We start from the raw sequence: 14837 nt of genomic DNA, 5'->3' as shown, positions 1-14837 counted from the left end.
CATACAGGTTGGGAGATTCTGTCCTGGAAAACACAGACTCTGCCAAAGATTTGGGGGGGTCACAGTGAATAAGCTGCTGAACAGAAGCTCCAAGTGTGACCCTGTTTCCAAAAGGGCTAATGCGATCCTGGGAATCTCGAGTAGGAGCAGAGAGATTATTTTACCTGCGCATTTGGCACTGGTGCAACCGACTGCTGGAATCCTGTGTACAGTTCTGGTGCCCACAATTTCAGGAAGGGTGTTGATGAATCGGGGAGTGTTCAGAGAAGAGTCACAAGAATTATCAAAGGATTAGAAAACCTGCCACCTAGTGGTAGACTCAAAGAGTTCAATCTGTTTAGCTTAACAAAGGAAAGGGCTGACACGATCAAAGTCTATAAGTACATACACAGGGAACAAATATTTAATAACCTTCTATATTTATAACAGCTCTTCAGTCTAGCAGACAAAGGTCTAACACAATGGCTGGAAGCTGAAGCTAGATGAACTCAGACTGGAAATAAGACTTACATTTTTAACAGTGAGGGTAATTAACTATCGGAACAACTGACCAAAGGTCACTGACAATTCTTAAATCAAGACTGGAGTTTTTTTCTAAATGATCTTTTCTAGGAATAATTATGGGGCAGTTCTCTGGCCTGTGTTATGCAGGAGTTCAGACTAGATGATCACAATGGTCCCTTCTGGCCTTGGAATCTATGAATCTATGAATTTAGATGTGAGGTTGGATGGAGGGATGGATAGGCGGGGATGGGTGGATGGATGGAGGGATTGATAGGCATGGATGGATGGCCAGATGGGTGGATGGATGGATGGATAGGCGGGGATGGATAGACGGACAGATGGATAGGCGGGGATGGGTTTGGATAGGTGCGATGGATGGAGGGATGGACGGATGGAGGGATGGATAGGTGGGGATGGGTAGACGGACGGATGGATAGGTGGGGATGGGTTTGGATAGGTGGGATGGATGGAGGGATGGACGGATGGAGGGATGGATAGGCGGGGATGGGTAGACGGACGGATGGATAGGTGGGGATGGGTTTGGATAGGTGGGATGGATGGAGGGATGGACGGATGGAGGGATGAATAGGCGGGGATGGGTAGACGGACAGATGGATAGGTGGGGATGAGTTTGGATAGGTGGGATGGATGGAGGGATGGATGAATGGAGGGATGGATAGGCGGGGATGGGTTTGGATAGGTGGGATGGATGGAGGGATGGACGGATGGAGGGATGGATAGGCGGGGATGGGTGAATGGATGGATGGGCTTTTCCATCATAAAAATGACACTCACAACATTGACGCACCCAGCTGCCGTAGTTCACCCAACCTCACCTGAAACAATTACCCAGAATTAAATCAACATCAACAAACAAATTAATAAAATAAAGTATGAGAGAGAGTGGTGGGGAGGGGTGTGGATGGATAGGTTATGGACTTGCACTGCTGCTGAGACCACAGTCAGCCTTTCGGGGCTGAGCTTCATTTAAAACCTGGCCCTACAGTGTCTCTTGGAGGCAGAGTTGCTGAGGGAGTTTTAGTCTGCATTTGGTGTCCTCGGGGCCTAGGGTGACCAGATGTCCCAATTTTTATAGGGACAGTCCCGATGTTTGGCTCTTTTTCTTATATAGGCTGCTATTACCCCCCACTCCCGTCCTGATTTTTCACACTTGCTGTCTGGTCACCCTATCGGGGCCCCACATACCCAGACCCAAGAGAGCCAGGATCCTTCCTAAAGCAGCTTCTCTCCCATCCCAGCTGGTGCAGAATTCTCCAGCCAAATGTTATTTTGACCCAACAACACCCCCAGCCCCCGAGCTCCCCCTCTGACACTGCAGCACCAGAGGCTAGTGCCCTCATTGGCCGTGTGAACAGGGCTGAGTTGAGCAGGAGCAGGGAGGGTTGTTTCCCAGGGGATCCTGGGATCCTGCGCCCAGTTCTGGGGTGCACACTTTAAAAGGGCTGGCAGCAAACTGGAGATGGGGCAGGACGGGGCCAGGCTAATGATTGGAGGGCTGGAGAAAATGCGTGGCAGGGAGAGACTGAAAGCGCTCGCTCTGCTTGGCTTCTTCACAAGTCATGGGGGAGATGCCTGGTGCTCGGGGTACAAGGACCTTCGTGGGGAGACAAATCTGGGTGCTGGGGGCTCTTCAATCCAGCAGAGAAAGGCAGAGCAAGATCCAACTGGAGAAACTGAAGCCCGACCAAATCCAGCTGGAATGGAGGGCCCCAGTGTGGGTCAGGGAGGGGGATTCACCAGGGGAACCAGCTCCCCTGGGCAAGGGGGGGGGTCCTCCATCTCCGGGTGGCATCAGACCCAGCCTGGCTGCCTTGCTGGCAGAGGCTGTGATGGGTTGGATCACAGAACCCCCCCTTGTGAACTGCCAGGCATAACTGAAAACAGCTTAAGAAGTGTTCCTGTCTCCAACACTCAGACATCCAGCTCCCAATGGGGTCCAAACCCCAAATAAATCCGTTTTACCCTGTGTAAAGCTTATACAGGATAAACTCATAAATTGTTCGCCCTCTATAACATTGATAGAGAGATATGCACAGCTGTTTGCACCCCAGGTATTAATACATACTCTGGGTTAATTAATAAGTAAAAAGTTATTTTATTAAATACAAAAAGTAGGATTTAAGTGGTTCCAAGTAATAACAGACATAACAAAATGAATTACCAAGCAAAATAAAATAAAACACACAAGTCTAAACCTAATACAGTAAGAAAATGATTACAGATGAAATCTCACCTTCAGACACGTTTCAATACGCTTCTATCACAGACTGGACACCTTCCTAGTGTGGGCACAATCCTTTCCCCTGGTACAGCCCTTGTTCCAGCTCAGGTGGTAGCTCGGGGATTTCTCATGATTGCCGCCCCCTTTGTTCTGTTCCACCCCTTATATAGCTTTTGCATAAGATGGGAATCCTTTGTTCCTCTCTGGATTCCCACCCCTGCTTCTCAATGGAAAAGCACCACGTTAAAGATGGATTCCAGTTCATGTGACATGATCACATGTCACTGTAACACTCCAAGCCCTCATTCATCCCAGCCTGACTCACAGGAAGGCCTGCAAGCAAACAGAGCCATCCACAGTCAATTGTCCTGGCTGATGGGAGCCATCAAGATTCCAAACCACCATTAATGGCCCACACTTTGCATAACTACAATAGGCCCTCAGAGTTATATTTCATATTTCTAGTTTCAGATACAAGAGTTGTACATTTATACAAATTGGATGACCACACTCAGTAGATTATAAGCTTTGTAATGATACCTTACAAGAGACCTTTTGCATGAAGTATATTCCAGTTACATTATAGTCACACTCATTAGCATATTTTCATAAAATCATATAGAGTGCAATGTCACAGAGGCATTCACAGAACACCAGTGCCCGGGCTCAGTCTGGGGGAGCTGGGTGAGGTTCTCCGGCTGGGGTCACTCAGGAGAGCAGATGAGTCGGTTGAACGGAACCTGCTGGCCCAAACATCTGGGGATCCAGGTATCCAGGGGCAGAACAGACCAGGGGGAATTCTGCCATCTGCAGCTGGGAGGCCTCAGCACTGTCCACGTACCCAGCTGGGGGTAGGGAAGGCACCAGTGCAGGAAGGAAACCCCCCCCCCCCGCCACGATGCGGGTGGGGATGTAGCTCAAGGTTTCCTCTCGGGGAATCCCCACCCCTGACACATCGCTGATGGGGAATTTCTTAGTAGTCGGGTATGTGACCCTGCACTTCCCAGGACACCTCTTCCCAGTCTCCCCTCCCCGCTGCCCGCTGTATATAAACCCCAGGGGCTGAGACAGAGCCACCAGCCCCAGCCCCTGGATGTGCACCAATGATGTTGATGCTGCTCCTGCTCTCCATGGTCTTTATCCCGCTTCATACTGGTGCGTAGAGCTGAGTGACTGGTTATTTCCCGGCCCCGGGGGACTCACACTGGGAGTGGGGCTGAGCGAGTCACAGAGTTTTTGGTTCAGGGGCTGAACTGCAAAATCTGGGGAAAAGCTGGGTTCCTCCCAAAATTATTTTTTTAATTTTTTCTCACAAAAACAGAAACACTAAAAGACATTGTTTCAAAACAAATTGGGGTGTCATTTGCTTTGGGGTGTCTCCTTCAACCTGAAACAATTTTATTTTTCTTTTTGCTTTCATTTTGTGGCCTGTGCAGGTGTTTTTCATGCTTACATTTTAATTAGTTGAGTTTTCAACCAAAATGCATTTTTTAGACATGTTTTAAAAAATTAGTTGAAAAAAACCTAATTCCCTCCATTTCTAAAGGAAGCACCATTTCAAACAGAAACTCGAGATGTTTCGTTTCCCGATGCTCATAACAAAACTTTTCTACTTTTTCCTGGAAAAAAATTCTTGTTTTGCAGCCAAAACAATCCTCCGAATTCCAACTCAATTCACAGGTCCTTTTGATGCCCCAAAATTGCTTTTTTTTTAGCAAATTTGCCAATTGCTTATACATTTTTGCCCGGCTTTAGTGGTGAGAATGGGAAGATTCGGGCTGTGGGCAGTGCAGCCCACACCAGGGGCAGGGGGATAGAATTAGCCATCGGGCTCAGCCAGGTGTCAGGAGATGTGACAATGAGGCTGAGGAGTGACAGGGAATTCCTGATCCAGTTCTCTGAGAGGGGAGATGGCTGGGGGGTGGCCCCACAGACAGAAGATGGATGGGCGTATATGGGATAAGGAATGGCTACATGGATGGACAGGTCCATGTGGAGATAGGTAACTGTGCAGTGGGTATATGTATGTATGGGATAGACCAGGTTTGTTGGGGTGAGGGGCTGACCTAGGGGCAGGCTGGGCTGGGGCGGCCTAAGGGGCTGAGCTAAGGGATAAGGGTCCAGGTTGCACTGGGCTCTTGGTCCCAGTGTCCAGCTCACTTTTGCACCCCTCCCTGTCTCTCTCCAGCTCGGGTCATCGGGGGCCAGAAAGCCCGCATGGCTCCAGAACCTACATGGCCTATGTGAAAATCAGGTCAACGGGAAGCTGCAGTGGGTTCTTGATCCAGGATGATGTGTTGGTGATGGCGGCTCCTTGTAACTGCAACCTGGGGTAAGAAAAGTGCCATCCCCCACTCCTGAGCCAGCCAGTCCCCAACTCTGGGACAGGATTGGAGCTGGCAATATGTTGCCCCAAAAACTAGAAGCGTTTATGGGATGTGAAAATTACGAATTTCACTGGGTGCCTGTTAGGTTTTAAAGCCCAAACCCACCAAACTAGACCTGCCCCAGAGGGTGAACATCCCACCTCATGTTTTTAATCAGTCCAGTAAAGACAACCCCTGTCACTGAGTTACTTCACTCAGTTGAAACCTAGCCTCCTCTCAAGCCTTTTCCCTTGGCCATCGCTTCTCAAACCCAGACACCCGGCTGTTCTTAACCAATCATGAAATCCCCTGGTTGCCTTTGGGGATCTGAGCCCTACTGAACAGAACAACCTTATAGGCAATGGACATAGATCAGCGCTGGGGCCCAGCTGTTGTACCAGAGACAGATCCAATCCCCAGGATTTCCTATGACATTCACTTGCGATCATCAGCCATCAGTTCTTTTGTGTTTGTAGAATGTTTCTTGGGGCCAAAAGGGGAACACCCAGACACAGATTAAAGAAAGTCTCACCACCTTTTCTCATGCCCTGCTAACCCTGGAGGAGGGAAAGGGCTGTCCAGAGGGGCTTCAATGTCTTCTCTGATGGACTCAGCAGCCGCTTATGTCCCACATTGTGATCTTTGTCCCCAGGGTCATTTCACAGGCAGATCTGGGCTTCCTGCTACTGCTGCCCATATCCAGTAGATGGCACCAGTGCATAACAAACTCTTTGATCCTTTTCTTATTGGCATGTTTCATTCATTCCAGCAACCTTATTTCTGTGTCGTACCAGCCAAGGCATCTGGGATTTCCCCACTTTAAACCATTTCTTTTAATATTTCAAAGTTACACCCAGGTTAGGGCCTTAGACCTTCCCATGGGTATTTTCCTTCTTCTGCCATATACAGTTCAATGATTCATAGATTTCAAGATCTTTGTGATCATCTCAAATGACATCCTATATGACACAGACCAGAGAACATCTCCCAAATAATTCCTTTTGATCTACAGCAGATCTTTTAAAAAATCCAATCTTGATTAAAAATTGCCAGTGATGGAGAATCCACAATGAAATTTGGTAAGTGGTTCCAACGTTAGTTACAGTCCTTGCTAAAAACTCATACCACGAAACAATAATTGAGAAAGAAATCAAACAGAATCCTTTATAGTCCCTCTGAATTTGAAACCAATTGATCTTGAGTTTCTCAGTATAAGTATAATCTTTTGAACATTCTTGTGGCTCTTCTCTGACCCCTCTCCAATTTATCAACATCTTTCTTGAACCTTGGGCACAAGAACTGGACAATGGGTTACCCTGCACAGGAGAACACTCAATTGGTCAGTCTTTGGGTAATTTTAGCCAACCAGAATGGAGAAGGAGGAATTCCATACACATGTAGGTGCATAAGATGGTCTCTGTGTTACTCAGTCGCACAACTGTAGATAGAAACTCAGGTCATGAGTTCGGCTGGTGTCCCTTTTGGAGAGTCTGTGATGGGCACCCCGCTGTTGGGTACTCTGCTGTCCAATGGGCACTAATGCCCCTATACTTTCCCCTTGGCTTTTCCAGCAACATCTATATCTACCTGAGAGTCCAAGACTTCATGAAGCCGGGACAGAACTGGCAATGGATCCGGGCCCATCGCTCGGTCCAACACCCCAACTTCAACAATGGGAACTTTGACAATGACATCATGCTGCTGAAGGTGCTGTCCCTATCCCATCACCTGCCCCCAGTGACCTCACACTGCTGCAGGTACCCCCCCCCCCGCATCTCATCACCCCACCCCCAGTGACCTTACACTCCTGAAGGTACCATCTCCATCCCATCACCCCACCCCCAGTGACCCCACACTGCTGCAGGTGCCACCCCCATCCTATCACCCTGCACCCAGTGACCTCACACTCACTCCTTGGATGCACATCCATGCTTTGGCCAGGTGGTGCTGCCCCTTGACAGCTCCGAACCCTGCGCTGATCCGGATCTATTCTCTCTCTCTCCTGCTCATGACAGCTGTGGCACAGTGTGGAGCTGACCAAGTCGGTGGTGCTCGTCCACCTGCCATAGGCCGATCACCATGTCAGCCCAGGCTCCGAGTGCAGCGTGGCCGGGTGGGGTCAGACCGGAGTGAACAGCACCATCGACAGGCTGGAGGAGGCAGAGCAGGAGGTGGTGTCGGATGGCTTGTGCAGAGAGTGGTACCGTCATTACGACCCCATCACCACGCTGTGCGCCAGCAGCCCCCACACCAAGAAATCAGTGTTCCAGGTAAATATCCCCCCAACCAAAGCCACTGGGGGGTACAGCAACCTGCTCCAGGGGAAGGAGCTGATGGAAACCACCATGGACATGCCCCTCCCATGCTCCATTGCCCCAAGTGGGGAGCCCATGGTGCATCATGGGAGATGCAGCCCAGCTAGGGAGCCCAGCACATAGGATGACTGCAGAGAGGTATCTTCAGTGTTACTGCCCTTGTGTAAAGTGCTGGTGGAAACGGGCTGAAATTTTACATGGGCTCATGCACATAGTGACAAGAAAAAAGAATTTCTTCCCTGAGCCAGGGGATCATCAGCTGGAAGTGACAGACGGGGAGGGAGAAATGGGTGTGTCAGCCAATCACAGGATGACCATGGGCCACCATCGGGATGTGGCCAGAAGAAAGGCCCATGTGGTCCTGGGATGAAGCAGCCCAGGTGTCTCCAGTAGAGAGGGGGGGTTTAATGCCAGCAGAGAAGGTTCTGGGCATTACTCAGCTGGAATCCGGTGCAGACTTCTGGGCAGCCCTGTCCCAGAAAGAGGAATCTCAGCTGGAGCAGGTGTTGAGAAGGGGTGATGGGGACGATCAGGGGAATGGAAAGCCGCTCTGATGAGAAAGGAATAAAATACTTGCGCTAGCTTGGCTTAGAACACAGACTGAGAGGGGTCTGATTGCTCTATAAATACATCAGGAGGGGGGCAGGGGTACACCAGGGAGGGAGATGAGCTTTTGAAGCTAAAGGACAAATCAAATGGGGATAAATGTGGCAGGGATCAATGAGGCTGGAGACAAGGACGTTTATAATCTTCAGAGGGAGGAGGTTCTGGAACAACATCCAATGGGAGCATTGCGGGGGAGGGGAACCGACCTAACAAGGATGCAGACAAAGCTTGATAAGTTTATGGATGGGATGATACGACAGGGCTGCCTGTAATAGCAGAAATTGGACTTTATGTCCCAGTAAGGCCCAGCCAGTCCTGTGTTCCCATAAGGGCATAAGACACCTGAAATACAACTCCCATGATTAGACATTGTTAGGCTTTGAGTTTTTAGCAAAATGTTCCAGGAAAAGTGTTGATGAAAAAAGGGAACCCCCTCCCCCCTTCCCTACCACATGTTCTGACCATCTCTACTCTTCACCTTCACTGGGGGTCTACTGGTGAACTCAACCCTGATGCTACCCGACAGCCAGGATCCTGGGTGAAATCCTGACCCCATACACACGGAAGGGAGCTTTGGTGATGATGTCCGTAGGGCCAGGTTGGCATTGGAGCTGAGGGAGAATCAGTGTTCCTGTCCCACAGGAAATGGCAACATTCCAATCTTTGATTTCTAAGAAAAGTTGAGATTTCAACATTTTTGGCAGAATGGAAATTCCAAAAGCAGGTTTGACTCAGAAATGTTGAAATGTTTCATTCCAACATTTTCAATCAAAATGAAACATGCTGAGATGTGAACAGATTGAAACGTTTCCTTCCATGTGAACAAACTGGAGAGAGTCCAGAGGAGAGAAACAAGAACAAAAACATATGATCAGAGATTTAGAAAACCGTATGTAGGAGAAAGGCTAAAAGAATTGGGCTTGTTTAGGCAGAGAAGAGTTCTGTTTCCCTGAACACAGTTGGAATTAAACAACAGCAGACAGCTCCTCTGTTCACTGTGCAGAGCCTGCATCGGAAGCCAAGTCTCTGTGCCCAAAATGGTTCTTCTCTTAGCTTTTTTCTCAGGGCCACATTCCTGTGCTTCCAGGTTATGTCTGCCTGGCTTTTTACATTGTGTCTCACTCGCTTCTGTTCCCAGGTCTCTCTGTTTATGTTGTGTCTGTCCAATCCACATGCCCCATTACCCCAGAACAATATTCGGTGACAACCTTTTCTCCTGAGTCATTAGAATTCCCACCTGTGCACAGGGGTTTACATCACCTATGGGGATTCTGGAGTATTTTCTCTGCTGAATTCTATAGGACCTCTACAAATGCTGATCATTTTTATACCTAATCCATTCCTTGCGGGTTTTCCACCATCAAAGCATGTCTCTGGCTGGCTTAAAAACTTTTTTTACCCAACCGAAGAGCAAGAATGGGGTCATGTTGCTTTGGTAGCCAACCTATCACCAAGAAGCAAGGCTAGTCGAATTAAACAGCCCATGACAATAGCACATTGAAATGGTTTTGTGAAAAAAATTGAAATTTCAATGATTTTGTTTCACACATTTTGAGTCGGACCCAACTTTTGCTTGTTTTCAGTATTTTCTTTTCTTTTTTCCTCTCCCATCCCACAAGTATTAAATTATTTCTTATTTCTTATTGTGATAATGACCGGAGGTTGGAAAAACACAAAGGAAGGGAACCCAGAACACATCGCTGAGATACATTGGGGCAAAAGAAAGAATTGTCTATTTCCAAATATTTGGAAAATATTGAAAACGGACGCTTGTTTGAAAAAGAAATGGCACTTGAAGGGAAAAAAGCCATTTTTCTGAATAAAAAAACGTTTTCTCTGAACAATTTGCGCTGCCTTTTCCATCACTGGCCTGTAGACTGGACATTGCGTGTGTGGATGATACAGGGTTGGGGGAGAATAATGGGGCGGTGGGCAGGATGCAGGTGCTGGGCTGAGCCATAAACAAAATTGGTGCTAAACAAAAACATCGAGGCCCAGATCCTCAGAGGTGTTTGGGTGCCTAACTCCCATTGAAATCACAGGGATACCTTTGGGGATCTGGGCTCCTAGCTCTTCCCTTCAGGAGATCTCAAAGTGCTTTAAAAAGGATGGTCAGAATCATTAGACCTAAATGGGTAAACTGAGGCACAGAAATGGGGCCAGGATGTGCCGAAGGTCATGCAGCAGCAGAGCCTTTGCTCTGGCTTCTTGGCCACACAGCTTCCCAGCTCACAACAGCTCAGTCAGGCAGTCCCACACACCGTGGCCCCACAGCCCCTCAACCACACTGCTTGTTAATTTCAATTCCCATCCTGTGTTCTCTTGAGTCAGTACAGATCTGATACAAACTTCTCCAGCTCTGAATTCCCACCTGACCCATGTCATCTGGGGTGGCGCTAGGTCCGTCACGGTAGGGGAGGTCTCAGGTTACAGGGTGTGAGGATGTAACATCTGCAGGGCTGGAATTACCCCCACCCCAAATTCAGTGTCTATGGAGCAAATACAGACAGTATCAATCTGTGTGTCTCCACACTCCCCTCCATCTGGCTCTCTCAATGTCTTGTAACAGGGCAGTGCTGGCCAGCACTCCTCAGTACCCGAAGATGCCATGTGGCTGATCCCTGTCTGACTCAAGGCCAGATATATCTGAGTCAGAGGCACGAGAGAGATTCCCAGAGCTACCGTCAGATGCATGGGTCCCTCCACCCCAACCCGCTGCAATAAGAAAGCCATGTTCTGTTGATAGACTCATCCATTCCAAGGCCAGGAATGGGACATAGGGCCTTTCCCCTCTAGGGGCACTGGCTCCCATGTGGTCCGCGGGAAGAGAACTGACTGGCTCAGTGAGTTATTTTCCTGGTCTCAGCATGGTACATGTGAAAGGCCCTGCTATCACCAACACCTTGAAGTGCAGTGTTTGGTCTCTCTGTCCTCAGCCCCTCCCCCTGTCTTTTTCATGGTGGGGGGGAGACCTGAGAAGGCTCAAAGGGCTGGGTTCCCATCTGCAGCTGAGAGGAGTTCAGGTTAATCACAGCCCCCACTACAATAGGCAGGGAGAGACTCTAGTGTCTCTACTGTTAGCAGTAGGGTGACCAGATCAGAGATATAAAATATCGGGACGCAGGGGGACGGGGGGGGGGGGCAAGCAAAAAAAAAGGGGGGGGCGGAGCAAAAAAAAAAAGAGTTTCAAAGGGGTTGGGGGAATTAGCAGACTCTAGCCACGCACGCTGCCTTCCCCGCGGAGCCTCCCGCCCCGGGCAAATCCAGCACGCGTTGGGTCCGGGCGGGGGCAGTGCGGAGCTTGCAGGGGCCAGGTGGGCGGCGTGGGCCGAATACCTGCTGCTGCTGGGGAGCCCCGCGCATCTCCCTCCCACTCGCGGCTGCGGCTCCTTCCCCGACGGGACGCGCCTCCCGCCGCCCCGGGCACATGCAGCACGCGTCCCCCGCGCCTAGTCTCTCTCCCGCCGGGAAGGAGCGGCTGGAGTGCAGCCGAGCGGGAGAGGCACGGGGCTCCCCGCCAGCGGCGAGACGTACGCCGCATGTGCCCGGGGCGGGGCCAGGGGGCGGGAGGCGCGTCCTGCCGGGAAGGAGGGAAGGAGCACCACCGTCTCCCTCCCTCAGTGAGTGTTTCTTTACTCCCAGTCCCCAGCCTCCTTCAGCCAGCACTCTTCCCAAAAGCTCTCTTCCCAGGCTTAGCGCAGGGTCACGCTACCCATGCTTCTTTGGCTGTGGCTGGTGCCTTCTCTGGCAGCTTCTCCGGTCTTTCTGCTGCTTCTCTCAGACACGCACAGCTCCACCGGTCAATGCCCCAGCCCCTGTGTTTGCTAGAGTGATCCCCAGGGAAACCCCTTGGGTCAATCAGCTCAGCTTCTACTCTTACATGACACAGCGTGTGTCAGCCCAGCCCCCCCAGTGCAGATGCAGTGCACTGTGATGGAAGATGTTTTTCTGCTGCTGTAGGAACACCCCCCCCCCAAACCACGTTACCTATGTCGACAGAGGCCCTCTTCCATAGACAGAGCTACCTCAACATTGTGGGGTTTGCCAGCACTGCTAGGTTGGGCAGAGATGTAGGGTTTTTCCATCCCTGGCCAATATAGCTAACCTTTAAGTGTAGGTCAGGCCTGTGTGATCGGTGGTGATTCTAGTGATTCAGCTTCCTGGTTACATAAACAAACTTATAACGACTTCTGTGCATTGATCCTGAAAGAAATGCAACTGTTAGACCCACCAATTTTAATGAGGCTAATGACCCATGACTGTATCCACAGTATGGGCCTGTCTATAGCACTTGCATCCCCTTGTATTTCACAGCATCATCAGCGTGCTGCTGGGGGACCACAACATTGAAAATGAGAATGAACCGTTGACACAGAAGATCTCGATACGTCACCGAATCCCCCACCCGGAATACAATGACAAGACATTTGAAAATGACATCATGCTGCTGCAGGTACTGCCCCCATCCCATCACCCCGCCCCCAGTGACCTCACACTGCTGCAGGTACCACCCCCCATCCCATCACCCTGCCACTGTGACCTCACAGTGCTGCAGGTACCACCCCCCATCCCATCACCCTGCCCCTGTGACCTCACACTGCTGCAGGTACCACCCCCCATCCCATCACCCTGCCCCTGTGACCTCACACTGCTGCAGGTACCACCCTCCATCCCATCACCCTGCCTCTGTGACCTCACACTGCTGCAGGTACCACCCCCCATACCATCACCCTGCCCCTGTGACCTCACACTGCTGCAGGTACCATCCCCATCCCATCACCCTGCCCCTGTGACCTCACACTGCTGCAGGTACCACCCCCCCATTCCATCACCCTGCCCCTGTGACCTCACACTGCTGCAGGTACCACCCTCCATCCCATCACCCTGCCCCTGTGACCTCACACTGCTGCAGGTACCACCCCCGGTCCCATCACCTCACCCCAGTGACCTCACACTACTGCAAATACTGCCCCTATCCCAACCCCCCGCATCCGGGTGAGCACCTGGCATCACAGTTTGCACAGTTGTCATGCTGAATTAGTGGGGGCCTGACGCCGGCAGCAGGAAGCAGAATGACCCAGCCCCCACCTGCTCCACTTGCCCCAGCTGTGTCACTTGGGGGAGGGGGCTTGGGGAAAGGGGTCTGCCCCGCCCCCACAGTCACCGGCAGCGGGAATCGGAGCAAGACAGCAGGGAGCCAGCGGAATGGAGCGCGCTGGTGCTCGGTTGCTCTGCTTCCCTTCACCGCCGGAGAGTGCAAGGGTAGCCCTGACCCCTGCTGCCAGCACCAGCCCCCCGCCCCCTTCCCCGCTAATCCCCGTCGCAGGGGGAGGGGGGTTGGGAGAAAGGGGTGGAAAATGGGGTGGGGTGGGGGCAGGAAGAGGCGGGGAAGGGGCAGAGGGAATTGTCCCAGGCCCCGCATCCCCCTAGGAACGTCCCTGCCCTTTGCAGTGGACGAACCCCACAGCGGGGCCAGCTGGGAGATGGGGCTGGCTGCCAGTGCTGCTGCATACGAAGCACACAGCTGCGAAGGGCACCATAAAATTTAGGGCAATTTGGTGCCCCAAATTCTGTGGTGCCCTACGCAGCTGCGTGTTCTGCGTATGTCTAAGGACGGCCCTGAGAACAACTCACCTACTTACCAGACCAGCGGTCGGGGTCACCAGTGCCGTCAGAGATTGGCTGGGTGTGTGTTATCTGTGTGCTTTACTGGCTCTGGCCAGGTAGCCGGTACAGCAGACCTAGATCGAACTGCCCAAGAAGACCACAGACTCGGTTCAGTGGCAAAGGCACTCAGCCAGGTTTATTGCCGACGAAGTAATGGTATTAGTGTCGTATACTTGCTACAGGTACACGACCACATGTATGCCTGTGACAATGGACTTGTCTCAGAACTTTCTGCTCCCCCCTCAGATGGACAAAGACACTCCCTCTGTGCCCCCTCTTGTATACACTAATATAAACAAGTTATGTATTGCCCTCTGATGTGATTAGTTACCCCCCTTTACTTTTTACCTGTTGGTTCGATCCGTCACCCTATCATCCTGACGCTATCTTTAGGAGGGGTCGGTCTTCCCCAGCCCTCCTTATCCTAGATAGCAAGGGCAGGAGTGAATGAGATGCTGGAAATCAGGATTCAGAATCGGACGGGAACTGAGCAGGTTAAAGAAATCGGGGATGGATGCTAGAAATCAGACACTGGAACTGGGCAGATCTGAGAAATCAGGGACAGGGGTCATCTGGGTCCCTGGACCATGGAGTGGGAGCCCCGGGCACGTCCTTGGAGTGATTTCACCATGAGTCCCCAGGAAGCAGGGTAAGGAGCTGGATTTCAGGACCATGAATAGAGAATACAGCCCACCCTTTGCTTGGTCATCAGTAAGCCCACGCCTGGTGTTTGCTTCTCAGGGCGACTCCAGGGGCCCCTTGGTGTGTGATGGGAAGGCCCGGGGCATAGTCTCCCATGGCAGTGGTGACTGGTCAACTCCCGGTGTGTTTACCAGGCTCTCCAAATACGTGTGCTGGATCAAGAAAACTCTGCAAAAGCTGTAGCTTTAGAGAGGAGCGTCCATCTCCTCCAGCCTGACTGGAGATATACATGGGTATCGCAGAGGCATGGCTGGCTGGCTATGGCAGATGGATGGATGTGTAGCCAATGATTTTAGTTTATTACTCTTTTATTGTGTGACATTATGATTAACTAATATGTTATGTCACATATAATCTCTGTATGCTGAATAGAGTAAAGTTGTAGGACTATAGAAGTATAAGATTGATCAGTAGTGAGAAGGTATAATTAGGTAT

The 14837-nt window shown here is 50.9% G+C and overlaps 1 pseudogene; it reads left to right on the top strand.

Moving 5' to 3' along the window:
- The first annotated feature begins 3849 nt into the window (after positions 1-3849).
- Positions 3850-14585, top strand: LOC112060726 (mast cell protease 1A-like; annotated as a pseudogene).
- Positions 14586-14837: the final 252 nt, after the last annotated feature.

This window comes from Chrysemys picta, chromosome 13 (genome assembly GCF_011386835.1).
Source record: "Chrysemys picta bellii isolate R12L10 chromosome 13, ASM1138683v2, whole genome shotgun sequence".
Lineage (NCBI taxonomy): Eukaryota > Metazoa > Chordata > Testudines > Emydidae > Chrysemys > Chrysemys picta.
Note: the sequence above shows the minus strand (reverse complement) of the source record. Positions and strands in the feature narration are given on the sequence as shown.